The following is a 15,154-nucleotide window of genomic DNA, read 5'->3' as shown; positions in this document are numbered from 1 at the left end:
GTACAAAGGTTTATTCTGCAGACAAAAGTCATACAACGAGATAAGCAATTAAGGCAAGTCGAGTCATTTGAGCGTGCCGATTATGTTTTAAATAACGCAAATCACCAGTTCGACTATCCAGTGGTACGTTTACTACTTATAGATTACTTCAAGGACAAGGCGCTGGCTGCATCAATCAACATGCTTTGTTAACTACTTGCTGAAATAAAAAAAAGGAATTTGCTTCTGATGCTTCAAATCAGTCGGAACATGATGTTTTCCAAAAACTAACAGAAAATATACACGATGATCTGTTTGTGAAAAAAAAGCATTTGTTTGTCGTATAATTTGCTAGATACATATTGTTCCTTGCTTCCATACCCTTCAAGATGCGGCGGAAAAAATGTGAAAAGCAGTTTACAATCGTTCGAAATTTCAAATTATTACTATCCATCTCTGTCAGCATATAGTTTTCCTACAGCTTTACAATTTATTCCTACCTCTCTGATAAATATGATGCCTGGTAAGTAGATGACAATTATTTTCATATAGAGAAAGATTACAACACAATTTCATGTGATACTGTCGGATACTTAGCTGAGTGTGTGATATCCCGCTTTATAAACCAGTACACCCCTGATCAGAGATGGTATGGGTATTGTACAAAGTCATTATGTAAAAATGTACAACACTTTTGGATATTTGGCTATGGACGACTTTAAAACCCTAATAGCTTGTTTTGAAAACTTCGGATGTGTCCTGGACGCGTTTGGTCCGTATGATATGGAACATTCTACAAAACCAGCAGAAAGAATAAGGAGGTCTATTTCGTATGGTATGAGATCTAAGGTTCTTCGGGTTATTGAAGGCAGATCAATGAGAGATTGTAAGAAATTTCTTTGTGCACCCGATAATAAACAGGGGTTGATAAGATTTGCAGGTGACTATGCACTCCCGCACTACAATGATTTTGATTTGCAAGACCATGACGAAATATTCTTTGCGGGATCTTTTCAAAATCTACAGACTGTGAAACAGTTTTGTGCCGGATCTGAAGTGATTGTAATCAGTTGTTCAGTATACAAAGGAAGATGCAGTTATAAGAATTATTCTGCCGTCTCTGTTTCCTAATGAACAATGGTAAAAAGTAATTCCAGAGATCGCATTGTAATAAAACCAGCAGACACTTATGTTTTACTTCTTTGTATAAGATATTTTCCTCCGATGTCAATCAGATGAATTGTGGTTTCAGACTACATGTATATGCGTTTCTTCAACCAAAGACGCAAGACGGTTTTTACCTGTTCACGACATATGCAAAGTTATTGGACCAGTGATGTCTGGCACACTACCAGCTGCTCATGCTCTTATATGATGCGACACGCCTTCTTTGGAATTGGCAAAAAAAACAGTCATAAGGCGTCGAAACAAAACCCATACATTATAAGATTTGTCAATCTAGCTGTTTCTAATATTAACACATCTGTTGCAGTGGAAAAACAATTCATCGCGGATCCGTATGACCCCAGAAGGAATGCTCAATCAGTACATGGTGATCTCAATAAACTCAAGAGTGAAGCCAGAGCTATCTGCGGATGCTTCCTTAATTAGACTACCTCCTTCAGAGGCATCATTCAGACAGCACATTCTTCGAGTTTCACTGTTCGTGTACGTCTAGATGAATGCTTACATCATCAAACCACCACCTAGATCACTTTTTGGAATATGGATATGGGGAATAGCTCCATAGTTTCAGGGTAAGTTGAATCCAATTTCTCTGACTTTTTATATGACCTTGTTAGTACATGTAAAGGCAAAACTATTTGTAGCAAATCTTGCGCATGCTACGAACAGAATATGTCGTGCACAAGCATTTGTTGTTTTCAGGGCAGTGATGATTGTAGAAACAAGCGTACTCGTCAGATTGTTTTAGAAGATTGCTACGATAAGGATGATGATTGAACTATGAATATCAATGCCCAATATTTCATGTTGTCTGTTGCTAGTGGCCTCCGACTTGATGTGGTTGGGGAGCTCTCTCTTTCTCTAAAAAAAACCCAAAACCAAACCTGCCAGTGTTCTCCGACCTTAACGCGGTTAGTGCGCTTTCGAACCAACTGGAGATATTTTTGTATCGTATATTTCGGAAGTATTACATACCATTACATCTACATATTTCGTTCTTAGTATTCCGTTACCTTCTTAAATGGACGTGCGTCTTGGTGCCTAGAAGCTTCCTTTGTATGGTAATATCTCTGTGAATCGTGTTTGTTTGCAATTCACATATATATCGGGCTTTAAAATCGGTTTTAGTCAAGTCTCATATATATTATATTGTTTGTGTTGTTTTATAAAAAGAGGGACACAAGTTTTCAATATCCTATTGCTCTTGTACTGATTGACCATTTTGCATAAAAAAAAATTCATATACTATTGTGGTCATGCTGATATTTATGCATTAAGACTATTTTTTATAGTTCCGTCATTCTTTTTGTTTTAAATAATCAATAATGAATTTCATAAATTTTTCATTTAATCATGGACTGGGTGTTGACTTTACAGTACTGTTTTCTCCTTTGTTCTTTATGGCATTTTAACAAAACTTTCCCAAAAATATCTTTGCATAGCTAAATATAAATATAAATATTTTTTGTCGATAATTTCAGTAGATAAAGATTTTTTTTCATTTTCTTACATGTTGGAAGCGGGGGTATACATCACATACCTCTGTCAATCAGTCTTAAATATGAGAAGCTGAATTTGTTCAACATTCTCAGATCATGATTCCATAAAAAAAAATTTCAGTTATCATGAGGGACCACCGAGAAATTGCCCAAAATGTTCAAAATTGAGATATTTTGAAATCTCCCGTTTGACCTTTGACCACAGTTTTAAAAAATCTGCACCATTTGGCACTCTTCGACATGCCTTAATCAAAGGGTATTATATTTATCTTCAAAATAAGACCAAAATTAGCCGTGAGGTATTTCGGTCCATTAAATTTTACCTTACATGTCACCGTACTATTTTGACAAAATCGTAACATCGGCATGAGTGTATGTAACTAAACTCATAATATATACCTATAGTATCTAAAGTATTATTGTACACTTGTGTTATTTATGCTTTATCTGTATTGTGTTCTGCTAAGAGTACCCAGAATAGCAAAGATTTAGTTTCGCCAATATTTCTAAAATTCAAATGGTGTAAGAACATGATTACCTACATTTTTTCAATCGATTTTACCGCATATCTGTTTCATAAACATCAGCTGAATAATTTCCCTAATCCTACGAAGATTAAACAGGGAAAAAGAAGAAAAACTACCTATATATTTTCTATTTATCAGAAAGTTTGTAGGTGTAGAATGATAATGTCTTATGCATACCTTACGTGTCAACTCAAATTCCCTTAAACCCATATGATATTTCCTGTGTCTCCTCTTGTACTTTAACCCCTTAAAATTATGACCTTATTACTTAAAAAAAACTAGTCAAAGGTCGAGAAATATATTGAAAGAATATTTTCTCTGGTGCGTTTTGCTTTTAAGTGTGACAGTTTTATGGCCTTTTTTACATTTCCTTGACCTATATATGGTAAATTTATTATTTTATTTTATACATAATGTAGCAAACACTTATCCAGCTGTGGTGTATAAGTTGTAGCATGTCAGACATTTATAACCTGAATGATTAACAAAAACTAAAATGATAAATAACTTGACATGACCTAACCATTTAATTATTCTTATGTTTCAGTTTACATTTTTTCACTCCCATGTATATTTTATTATAAATGACAAATGGAGATCTGGTAAAAGGGTAAGTGACACAGAAACCCAACAACAGAAAAACCAAAGGACATCTGGGGGATTGACCTACGTTCTTCGGTAAATGAGAGGTAAATATGTACAAACATTGAATAAAAAAAACAGTACGCAAAAGGCACTTGTCCCACACGATTTTTTTTCAATTCAAATTCACAAACCTTCGATCATTGAACCTACCTGATGAATGTGGGTCCTTAATATCTTAAAGTAAGCAATTAGGATAATACAAAACAGTCGGCTCACTGTTGGTATAATTTAGAAAAATGAATGAATGTTTTTTGTATCTTTTTGTTTTGAAAACAGCTTTTTATGTAGCAAAGCAGCACAAACATTGGTTGTATTTGCTCTTAATTCAAATGATTTTCAGCTGCGTCTCTATTAGGAATATTCGCATCATGAGTTCTAAAAAAAACTTCGTGGAAACAAGCGTCGATGCTGTTCTTTCATAGTCTTTACAGTAATTCAAGTTTGAAGTTAGGCTAGCTATGAAACCAGGTTTAATCAACCATTTTATTCTTCGAAAAACGCCTGTTTCAAATCAGCTGTTAACCGTTGGTTATATAATCGAACGTTTGATTTTTTTCCAGTTCCCCCTTTTTGTTTACCTTCGAGTTTGGTATTTTTTGTTAATACTGTTTTATACATCAACTTCGTAATTCGTTTGTCATTTTAATTTTTTCGATACGATAAGTCTTTTGTAGAAGAAACGCGCCTCTGGCGTTCAATATTATAAACCTAGCATCTTTGATGCGTTTAATTTATACATAGCAAAATCATCTCTTCAATTACTGCGAACAATCTCTTATTTAATTTAGTATTGTCATAAAATGTTTTAAAGTGAACCATTGGGAACCAAATATCGAATTCCGTCACATAATCGATCTTATCACACATTATCGATATGTGCTAGAAGGATTTCCATGATAATTTTAGCAATGATAGCTTGCGAAAACTGCTGGTGTCATATGTAAAACTTACCATGTCGCTGTTTACAAGATACATAAAAGTGAATGGACATTAATTGTAAGTTCTTGAATGAGATAGTTACAATAAATGACTCAATATATAAAATTTCATATGATCTTAATCATGGTACAATCTGTACATGTAGTCCTTTTAATATGCAGTAACTAACTAATCTGTGAATGCAAAATAATTTGGTTAATTTAATTTAAATCAAATTCAAATGTTTAACATTAAAAAACACGTTCTGTAATCACAACAAAATGTATTTATACATTCAAAAGCTATAAACTAACAAAATGAAAATGTGATTCGCTATTTCGATTAAAGATCTGAATGCAACAATTTTCAAAAAGAAACAACACATTTTGAATTATGTCTTAAATGTAACAAAAAAAGTTTTATAAATTTCAAATTAAAATAATAATTTTTTTAAAAGATATATGTGGTAGTTGTCACTGACCCAACAACATAAGGACCGACAAACAAAGACATACATTGTATCAAACATTAGTGTCTTTGTCCTATATTCAACGCTGAATCACAAGGAATCTGTTAATCAATTTGATAGAGACAATAACGACAACTGTGACACATAACTTTGGTTGAATACTGCATACTGACATATTTTTGGTCGTTTGTATAGTGTGTCGTGGGATTGCTATTTCATTGACGTATGCCCTACATATCCTTTCAATTTAATCAAAGTATTTTGCCATCTGATATTTTAATAATCTCGTCTTACACTCTTATATTGGCATCGAATTAGGTAATCACTATTAATAAAACAGTAATAGATTTTTTTAAATCTTATGATGATCTCCTCTTCTTTGTGTTTGTTTTTCGAATCTGTTATGCTTTTATTTCATCATTTTCATGGCTTCTGATTTTATTGTCGTTGGATTTCTTCCACTTGAAATAGCATACAACACAAATAATTATCATAGCTGTAACTGCAAGTAAGGCACATCCAATAGCTATATAAATTGGTAATTTACTATCAAGGTTTGTACCTGAAAATGTAAATATGAGGTCATGAAATTAAAGCGACATTCTCGCGACAGCCATACACATCGAGTATTTAAAATTGTCAAATATATTTTGTATTCCTTTTTACAAACACATTAACATAGGATTATGTTGAAAAGACATGAAAGACAACTGCGAATGACAATTCATTAATAGTATTGCCGTTTATTTCATTACGATTTATAATATTATGATATCATAATATGATATCCGCTAGATTTTTAATGAAAAATTTACAGTTATAAATTAATACATGTACTGTCTACGATTAAATAAAACGTTCACAAAACACCCATTCAGTCGAAGGTATGCACGTGTGGGTACCAAATACATTTGAATAATTTTTGCGTGTAATATAAACAAAAACAAATTTAAGTTCTATTTTCAATTATTACAGACATTTTTACTTGTTTCACGTATTACAAGGAAGAAAAGTTAAATTGTAAATTCATAGTCAAGTGTATAGGAACCGTTTAATTTTCAATGTAATAATACAATAAGTTGTTACAATGCTTACAAGTGTTTGACGTGCTATTACTGTGATTTCCACGGGGGTCGCAACAATTTGATTTAAAAAAATCCCCCATTTACATATTGAAATCTTGTAAAAATCCCGTTTTAAAAGGATTAACAGCATATATACAGTTATCTAATCGAAAAAATGAAAATTGATGACCTATTAACAATTTACCTCCGGGTAATTGCAACCCATTGATTTAACGGACATATCAAAATAGCGACTAATTCCAGCGGCACGTCTGTGTTTATTTTCATATAGGGAGAGACCTTTGTGGTAATGGCCGTCTTTTACCAGTTTTGTTACTTGTGCTTGGTACAACCGTGATATGTGCTCAACAATCAATATTTAGATTGAGTAATAAAACTTGACAAGAAAATGAATACTTTTACAGTAGATAGTTTTAATAATTTTGAAAGTACATTTTTTTCTTGCTGGACATTAAGAGTACAGAAGGTTTATTGCAGCCATTCATATGGAATTATTTTATAAATCTTTTTTCAAATGTCAAATAAATATACAGACAAAGACCACAATTTATGTAAAATATAAATCATTGCGCTTAACTGAATTAAAACGATAATAAGATTATAATTATACTTCATAAAAGACATTTGTATTGCCAATATTTTGAAACTTCTTTTGTAATCTGGTATTACATCATTAATTTTAAGTGGAATATATTTTAATTCGATTAAAAGACTTATATATCATTAATTCTATTTAAATTGAAAATAGGAAAAGTTTGGATTCTAAACGCAACAACTAAATACTGAGGCGGAAGATATCAAAAGGATATTCAAACTCATAAGACAATAACAAGCTGACAATGCGATGACAAACAAAAACAATCAAAAGACAAACAACAGTCTATATAACACAACATAGAAAACTAAAACTGAGCAACACGAACACATCCAAAACCAGGGGTGATCTCAGATGCTCTGAAAGGGTAAGCACATCCTGCGTCGCTTGTGGCATATGCTGTATTGCGCAGGTAAGTACATATCCGATGATAGGTTTTAATTGGTATGTTATACTAGCGATTCAGTAAAATTACATTACACTACACAACCAACGTATCTCGGCCTATTGCATTGAAGCATGACGGAGGGGAGCAAAGACTGCATGATTGTTTGCTCGTTGAATACACACATTATGTTGGAATAGATGTTATTAAAAAATTGACCCCAATCTGCTATTTTGAATCTTTACATATTTTGTTATCAGATTTTTGAAGATTTTATTGACAACGACCTTCTAAGTGAATAATAAATCCGGTTACCGGAATCAAATTTACCGATCATTACTTGGTCCTTTCACTTGACCCATATATTAAGGACTCAAATGAGGAATATTCTTAAAACCACCAAAATCAAAATTAAGCGTTTGAAATAATAAAAATAATAAAATCTGAAGCGAAATGGCAGTCTCATTTTTGATTTTTAAGTTATGAAGTTAAAACAAGAGTTTCAATTAAACACGCCGGAATGTAAAAGTGTACACGACTGACTTCTTTATTTTAGCATTTTTCTATAATTTATTTCAAGATACTTTTGTCCGATTCAATAATACAGATAACAGATGCACACTTTGTCATCTTTCTGTGGAATTTTATCAAATGGAATATTGAATTTATTGGAATGCAACTTCAAGAAAAACATGATTACACTTTACCAAATCAGTATTTTTTTTTTCATTTTTTTTTATATAATTTTTTTAATTTAACGCCATTGCTCACAAATTGTTTTTGTGAAATGTTTGGAGTGCAACTTAAAACAAATACGTCTGAAAAACGAACACAGACATGCATGGAATTTTTTATTGTAGTTTTGTTGAGTAGGATTCTTTTATTTTTATTACCATTTTATGTAGAACAGGATCTACTTACCCTTCCGGTGCATCTGAGATCACACACATTTTTGGTGGGGTTCGTGTTGTTCAGTTTTTGGTTTTCTATGTTTTTTTGGTGTACTGTTGTTCGTCTGTTTGTCTTTTATTTTTTGCCATGGCGTTGTCAGTTTATTTTCGACTTATGAGTTTGAATGTCCCTTTGGTATCCTTCGCATTTCTTTTATGATAGCAAGGGCCGAAGGGGTTATTATATTTTCTTGTCTGTTTTTCCGTCCGTTCATCCGTCCCGTTCTAATTTTGAAACTTTTAAAATTATATACCAAATAAAGGTTTTGCCTCAATTAACATGATTAAGTGGTTTTCTGAACATGGAATTGTGATAATGTCAGGGAGCAAGGTGTGTTACTGTCACATATTCTTGTTTCTAATGTTTTGAATATTGGACCAGCGTGTAGGTCTAGTACAAAGTCGGGTTCATATTCATTTTCTCGTCCTGAATATGCATATTCAAACTACATATGCAATGAGCACTTATTATCCAACATCCTGTTGAGACTTATACTTTAGCGTTGCGCAAAGTCGAGATCTTCTACGCTGCATTTGGAATAAAAACACCGAAAAGGAAAATATTAGCGTGCGTTTGGACTGCATTGCGCATCGAAATCTTATGTTATTTTTTTTTCTTTGTTTCTGACTTATGCACATGCACTACAATGATTTATGCAGTTAAAAAAATCGGTGACCCTGTATAAATTGTTTATCAATAAATGGATACAATACTATAAGTGAAGGCACTTCGAGGGATATAAAATATTTTGCCCGGAAATGTCTTTTGTATTTGGACTCGTAAAGCATTTAAACTGTTGTTCCCGATAAACAAGATAACACAGACCAATCCTTAATCGAGCACACCTTCTGAAATACAACCTCTATAGAGAATCTTTTATTTATTAATTTTATAATAAAAAATGAATTGGAAGCGATAGCTTTATCTAAATTTTCAACTTAAATCAATCATAGACAAATCCAGAAAAACAATGATTTCGACATTTTTTTAACTTGTCAGCAAAATATCCTTCTAAAACATATTTTTACCACAACATATAAATAAATGGATAAAAAAGAAGATAGAACATCGGATAACGAAAAAAGTTTGCATTTTAAATATAGAATAATGGAGCGTTCATCTGCAATGTGTATTGAAAAATAAATCTCATTATCAAAACTATGAAAGATAACTCAAATATAATAGGTAAGGGATACGTGTCTATACGTGATCTTATGTCAGAGAAAATTCAGGCGGGAATCTGGAGAACCACGTGATATATAAAAAATACCTGATTTCTTTCATTTTATATCCCGTAAAAATTATTTGATACGGAAGAAAATTCCTCCAGTGTATGGTTTTATTTGTCTTGAAATGTTTGGTTTAAACTTGAGCGACATTTTAACCAAATTCAATGGGTGGCGATAACCAGTTCCATTAGGTCCGTACGTCGAGTTACATACGTATGTCATTTTATTGAAAATCTCTAGTAGGTCGTTAAAGATTACAGATAGATATTTGAAGAACGAATATGAATTATTACGACATTTCCATTGCCTATTCAATGGGTCATTGATGATTTCAAAGATTAAGACGATGTACATTTCGTAAATATTCAACGATAAGATGGAGTACCAACTTCTTATTAGTTTATTTATCCCTAACGTCGATTCATACAGCTATCCAACAGCACAATAAATACACAAAAACCCATAGAAAACACTTCACCGATTTCATTAGCTTTACTTTTTCAAAGAATAAAGTGCTTGTAACAGGCCTTAAATACTATGTGGGAGATTTATCGAGCTTGAATATGCAGCAATATATAAATGATTTTATTTAAATAAGACGAACGGATGGCTTACTTGTGATTACTCGTGCAGTTGTCGTTGGCGCTCCCTCCAGTATATAACTTATACGAAAACCTTCCTTGGTAATTACGTCGTCAGTTTGAAAAAGAACATACATATAACCGTATGTGCTATACACTTGGAACGGTGTTGTGTCACCAAGTCCACAACAAGTGTGTTTGAGTAGAGTTGCGCTTGTGTTTGTACCTGTAAAATGAAACAAGAAAAATATATAGGAGAATCAACAGATGCTCTTTAAAGTATACGATGGTCAAGAAACTGAAACTTTGCAAAGGAAAATTAATGAGGAGAATTACTTACGAAAATGACTACAAACCTTCAAACATCTATGATAAAATAACAGTAATATTATCCGAAAGGAAATGTTTGTTATTAATTAGAGGAACCATTACTAGTAGTTTACTGATGTCCATATTTGCTTATCATCCTTGTAAATGTTCAGTAGTAGTATCTTACATATCATCACACGATACCAAATTATTTGATACAGCCATATGATTTGTATTTTGTTTGGCCCTCTTAATTTTTTTTATTCGAGCGTCACTGATGCGTCTTTGTAGACGAAACGCCCGTCCGGCGAACAAAATTCAAAGGCTGGTATCTAGGATGCAAAATTTATTTCTCGCCAATGATACTCAAAACCAAATATTCGTAATCACACGGAAATTTTGAAATATGTATTATAGGGTAAAAGCGGCTATGTCTGTCCAATGCTGCAAATACCCTGGATTTTATAAGAAAATTAATATTTTGATTTTTTTTAAAGATTTTCAGATTTTGCACTCATCAGTGTTTATCTGGCGATTACTGAAGCAAGCTCCTTGAAGTGACATTTTCTATTTTTTCGCTTTTTAATTAAAAGTGATCGTTGAATTAAACCTTACCTTGAATATATGTGTTTTTAGTGAAACGTTAAAGAAAGTAATAATAATACAATGATACAGTAGGATGAGTTGGGTCAAAGTCGAATTATATGAAAGAATCGAAATATATGGGAGAAGGTAATCAGCTAAAAATTACGATGTCGGTTTTATCACAATTAACGGTTGGTTAACTCATAACTATATAGATAAGAATATGATGTTATGAGTTAAGTATTAATTAAAGTACCGTTTTTTTTTTCTTTTTTTACCTTGAAATGTCAAAAATGTATGACTATTTCCCTTTTAAATTACTAATCATGAATCATCTGTCACTGAAATATTTATATGACCGTCATTTTGTTTTGTCCGTGTGGGTGGATCCTATACAACTTGACAAGTTGATTGAATGCAAAGTAAGTAAATTCATGTCAATGAGTTTTTAATCTATATGAAAGAATTCAATACATTAATAAAAGGGGAAAAAAAGGGATTTTGTTATGTAACATTTGGCTTGAACAAAACATTCAACGATTAAGTGTCTCTATTTATGTATGCTTTGACAAGCTGCATTTGTATGCACCTGTCCTAAGTCAGGAGCCTGTTGTTCATTAGTTGTCGTTTGTTGGTGTGGTTCATAAGTGTTTCTCGTTTTTTGTTTTTTATATAGATTAGACTGTTGGTTTTTCTGTTTGAATTGTTTAACACTAGTCTTTTTGGGGCCCTTTATAGCTTGCTGTTTGGTGTGAGCCAAGGCTCTGTGTTGAAGGCCGTACTTTGACCTATAATTGTTTATATTTTACACATTGTGACTTGGATGGATAGTTGTCTCATTGGCACTCATACCACATCTTCTTGTTTATATTTGGAAGTTTTTCTTCCAGGTCTTGTTAACCTATTACATGTATGAGAGGTTGATGAAGTCGGTAATGTTGTAATGATCTAGTGTAATGGTATGAGAGGTTGATGGAGTCGTTAATGTTGTAACCATCTAGTGTAATGGTATGAGAGGTTGATGGAGTCGGTAGTGTTGTAACGATCTAGTGTAATGGTATGAGAGGTTGATGGAGTCGGTGAGGTTGTAACGATCTAGTGTAATGGTAAGAAAGGTTGATGGAGTCGGTAATGTTGTAACGATCTCGTGTAATTGTATGCGAGGTTGATGGAGTCGGCAATGTTGTAACGATCTAGTGTAATTGTATGAGAGGTTGATGGAGTCGGTAATGTTGTAACAATCTAGTGTAATGGTATGAGAGGTTGATGGAGTCGGTAATGTTGTAACGATCTAGTTTAATGGTCTTGTCAATCTATTATATGTATGAGAGGTTGATGGAGTCGGTAATGTTGTAACGATCTAGTGTTATGGTATGAGAGGTTGATGGAGTCGGTAATGTTGTAACGATCTCGTGTAATGGTATGAGAGGTTGATCGAGTTGGTAATATTGTAACATTCTAGTGTAATGGTATGAGAGGTTGATGGAGTCCAAACGAATTACGTCAACAATAGTGACGTTACAATTGAGCAGCACGCTGTAATGTACGTCTTGTAAGCGGACAAACGAGAAGTGAAACATATCCGAGGTTATCTTTCACATATATACTCAATAGAGGTCGACCGTAAATCCTGTGGAGCGAACTTTATCTTACTAAGAACCTTTGTTGAAAAGCTACTTGTATGCTTAAATCTTCAATCGAGGAAATCATTAAAGGAAACAGACACCCGGAAATATTTCATCATCTGAAAATATATATTCAAAATGCAGGTGCTTTTGGAAATTGTCTGCATGAAAATATGGAATGTTTTCATTTTGTTTTTGGTTTTCGTAAAGTAAATTTTCAATTGACCCTCATAATCGATTTCTAAAGTCAAGATTTTTAAAGGACAGTATCAATACAGAGATAAATGTTTATGTTTTATCAAAATATTTGATAGATAATCCTTTTTTGACATTAAAGACTACCATTAACAATAAGATCATGGATATAAACAGTATAAACATTTGAAGTACAAATACGATAAACACTTAAAGGGGCATGAACTGTCAATTCATGTTCACCCATTTCACTTACCTTGTTATGTTTGATTTATACCATACTAAAACGTATATCCCATTTACAAAAAGTACAAAAGAAAAAACTAAAAATACATGGACTCATTATAATGTATCACCATGGCATGCGTATTTCAGACTCGACGCCATTTAGGTAAACCTCGGTATGTCCTCCCAAGACTGTCGGTGGTCATATCACTTGAAATCAACATGAATAACATAAAAACAGACAAACATTTGCAATCGTATAATGAAGATTTGTCTCAGTCTGATTTCTTGTTGAAAATTGAAAAAAAAAAACATCGTTTTATCTGTATAAGAATACATTTTGTGGGCCAATTGATTCTTTCTGTTTGCTCCCTTTTTCACTTTTCAATGTTAACGGTTTTTTTGTAACAACTAAACATGCCTAAACCAATCGTAACTCATCTTCAGCCTAGGGTTAAATTGAAGGTCGCATGAATACGAATTCAAATGAGATGGAATTATTGACCTGCAAGCCAATAAAACATTAGCGAAGTTTTAGCTTATTTTGACCAAATTGAATCATACTGACTGCTATCATGACTATAGCAAATCATTTTTTTCAATATTCCGCTTTAATCAATGTTTGAAACAAAACAAAACATGTTTTCCTTTTTTGTCTTTATCGTAGCTAATGTCCCTGATGTGAAATAGTTTTTTAATCCAATACTTAGACCATTTAAGATTTCTTTTAATTTTTATCTAATGGTGTAGGTCAGACAATAAACATGATTAATTAAAAAATTGTATATTTTCGATGTCAATTTGAACTCTCACAACTTATTCGATAACTGCGGGGTCCCAGTCAGTTGTTGTGTCTAGTTTACCTGTGTGATATGCTCTTTCATATAAATAAATTGACAAGGTGTCAATCCACACTTTTTTTTTCATCATAAATTGTTTATAATGAAATTGTCAAAAAACAAAAACAAAATCTAGAGAATAATAAAAATGATCTATTTTTACATTGAATAGATTTTGATTGCAGAACGCTATTCATTCTACGCAAAAAGGGAAATTACCATTCAGTCTCCAAACCATGTAATTCTTTCATATCTCTGCAGGCTTAAATTGAAATTGAAATATTAGAAAAATGCGTGACACAAGATAATCTACTTCCACAAGCTTGTGTTACAAACCGATAACTGAAGGGAAAAAGAATGATGGATGCCCGTTGAGTCAGAAAGGAAAGTTATTACGTACCATCGTAAACAAATACTTCATCCCGTATACAAACTCCTTTATTATTACCGGTCTCCATAACACAAGCTATGAATTCTATTGTGATTGAGTAATTCAGAATTTCTCCTGTAATCAACCAGTCGCGAGAATAATTTCTGAAACAAAATAAGAACAAACACATACCTTTGACGCTTTTTTTAAACTAAATTAAAATCTGTCTTCCAATAACGTTTCGCAATGTGGCTCTTCTTGGCAATACATAATATGTATTCGGTAAAACAAATGGTGTATAAAAGCTTGCAGTTAGGTGTCTGATATCCTTGTAAGTGCAAGGTATGATAGAAAAGTCCGTATTATCAGAGTATGGAGGCACACGTTTTCGAACTTTGCATTCATTATATATACCAATTAAATTGAGTCTATATCAGACTCATCAGTGCCGCTCGAACACAGTCGATTCCAAATCAAATATGAAGTTGCATAGCGTTAGAAATAGAAATTCCGAACAATTGTCCCGAATAATTCAACATATTTATAATTATATATAATTTCTATAAACAGTTATTTATAGTATTTTGATTTGCAGTCTGACAATCTTACCCATCCGGATAATGTGTTACTCCATCGTACGTGTCATGTGATACAAAGGTTTGCAGGTATGGAGTTGCTGTCAGATGAATTGCCGCATTTACGTATACATTATCTAAAAAGATATCTGTTTTTATAAATGCATGATTTAGTTATTGGTATATTGTAAGGCATTTTTTTCTATTGTTTAGTACTGTTTGCAGATCTCTAGATGTATATATTGATATTAGTGTCGGTGATGTTTTGGCTCATTTCGGAGTATACCCAAAGCCATTTTCTCATATACTTATAACAAACGTTTGTTTATAATGCATTAAATGATATTCAATACTTAAACTATCTTGAAGGTGTATATTTTTGT

General features: G+C 32.6%; 1 long non-coding RNA gene across 1 annotated transcript; it reads right to left on the bottom strand.

The window, feature by feature from the left end:
• Positions 1–5,221: 5,221 nt before the first annotated feature.
• LOC127714931 (uncharacterized) lies at positions 5,222–14,355 on the bottom strand. The gene is made up of 3 exons (XR_007988005.1): positions 14,227–14,355; positions 10,083–10,274; positions 5,222–5,784 (listed from the first exon to the last, which is right to left on the bottom strand). It is a non-coding gene; the product is annotated as an uncharacterized LOC127714931 (long non-coding RNA).
• Positions 14,356–15,154: the final 799 nt, after the last annotated feature.

This window comes from Mytilus californianus, unplaced genomic scaffold, assembly GCF_021869535.1.
Source record: "Mytilus californianus isolate M0D057914Y unplaced genomic scaffold, xbMytCali1.0.p SCAF_9, whole genome shotgun sequence".
Classification (NCBI taxonomy): domain Eukaryota; kingdom Metazoa; phylum Mollusca; class Bivalvia; order Mytilida; family Mytilidae; genus Mytilus; species Mytilus californianus.
The sequence above is the reverse complement of the archived record's forward strand: the minus strand, read 5'-3'. Positions and strand labels throughout refer to the sequence as shown.